Source organism: Centruroides sculpturatus, unplaced genomic scaffold (genome assembly GCF_000671375.1).
Source record: "Centruroides sculpturatus isolate CEXI.00-Female unplaced genomic scaffold, Cexi_2.0 scaffold899, whole genome shotgun sequence".
In the NCBI taxonomy this organism is placed as follows: domain Eukaryota; kingdom Metazoa; phylum Arthropoda; class Arachnida; order Scorpiones; family Buthidae; genus Centruroides; species Centruroides sculpturatus.
Window position 1 is genome coordinate 317361 of NW_019385098.1, and position 1858 is coordinate 319218.

Here is a 1858-nt window from a genome sequence, read left to right on the forward strand (position 1 = left end):
TAAATATATTAATAAATATATAAATATATTGCCCAAAAGTCAGTTAACCGACTTATTCACATATTGGTTAACTGACTTTTGGGTAATCTTATTTATAAAAATAAATTTATTAAATCTTACTTAAAACATTTCACAAAATTAAATATTGAGCTGTAACAATAAAAACATTTATTAATTGTAATTAAAGAAAAAGAAATAAAATATTTTTGTTTTATTTTATTTTTTTTTTTTTAAAAATACAAAAAAATAAGAATTTTCTCATCCTTAAAGTCCATTTTATTTGAAAAATATCAAATAAAAGGAACAAAAATTTAATTTTTTAACCAAATTTTACAATTTTAGAAGAGTTTTTACGCCAAAAAACATCGTTAAAAGCTATATTTTCTAGTGCTTTTTATCACAAAAATTACATCTAAATTAATTTTATGTACCTTAACTCTCATCCTACGCATTAAAATTGTTTGTATTTACGTTTTTCTGGCATAAAATTGTAATTTTTAAAACAAAAAAGATGAAAAATATTATCTTAATTTAGTATCTTACACGTACAGTACTTGTGTGTTGCAGATATGTACATTGCTCCTTTGGGTAATTGGTATAGAAGGTCAATATAGAGGGATATTAATATCACACGTGGGATATCATGTGCAATAATGTGAATTATTACATGACAACTTTTTGAATTATCAGATACTCCAAACTGCACATCACTTTTGTAAGTAAAAATAATGAGAGATATCGATTAATCCTCCAGTCTGTTACCGAAGCTTACAACAAACTCTGCTCTGTCATTTATCAGCAGAAAAAAAACTTTAAAAAATGCAAAAGATATTTATAAAAGTACAAAAATAAGATATAAATTTAACTACAGATCGTATTTATATGCAATTATAAAGATATAAACTTTAATGACAAAGATACAAGCCAGAAAAAAAATGGCGATTTTTCCAAAGAAAAGAAAGGTTAAATGTATAAAAATTAAGGTAATTATATTGTTTTTTGTTAAATTCTCTTTAAAATTGGGCGGAGTTTTATCGATTAAGACACTTTTTCTCCCGAATTAATGTTAAATTTTTGGGTGGAGCTGAGGGTATTTTAATGTTAAGATAGGTGATGCCATCAACTGATAAAGGCATAAATGCGTGTTGAGTATTAACGTTGGGCTGAGCACTAAATATAGGGTCGTAAATAGAATTAATTATTCAACATATTTCCAGTTTGTTCGGGTATATAAGCGACACGTAGTAATTATTAATGTTTAATTTTTAGTTAATTTAAATGGATGCTAAATCTGCATCGTCATTCCGACGCCTCGTCGCTTCGCCTACGCAACGGAACGTCGCCGCTGACGACTTCGTCTAGGTGACCAAATTCGTAGAAAATTTAAAAGATTTTAAGTTTTATTCGAAGCTAAAGAGGAGTGGAGAGAAGAAAAAAAAAAAAAAAGAGTATTCTCTTGATAAAAATCGATATTTAGGAGCATTGTTTAACAGATCCAACTTGTCGCGCGAGTGTAGGAGATTCGAAGAATGTCGAACAATCGAAAGGAGGAGATTTCTCGTCCCGTTTCTTGGAATTTTTACTAGGATCGATTCGAGTGAAACTTTCATTCACATCTGCTATTATATAACACAATTTCTCAGAAAGTGGTGCATCAGCGTATTTACCATTGGCTAAATCATCGCGCTTTCTAATAATTAATTTGAATGGCGCCTAAACACATTTTATGTGTCTACATTTAATATTAATGCAGAAAAGAGCATAGATTTTGTGTATATTCGTACGAAATCTACTCAAATTCTTGTGTAATTAAGTAAATTAAAATAGTATCGCTTTAAAAATGAGGAAGTCGCGTCGC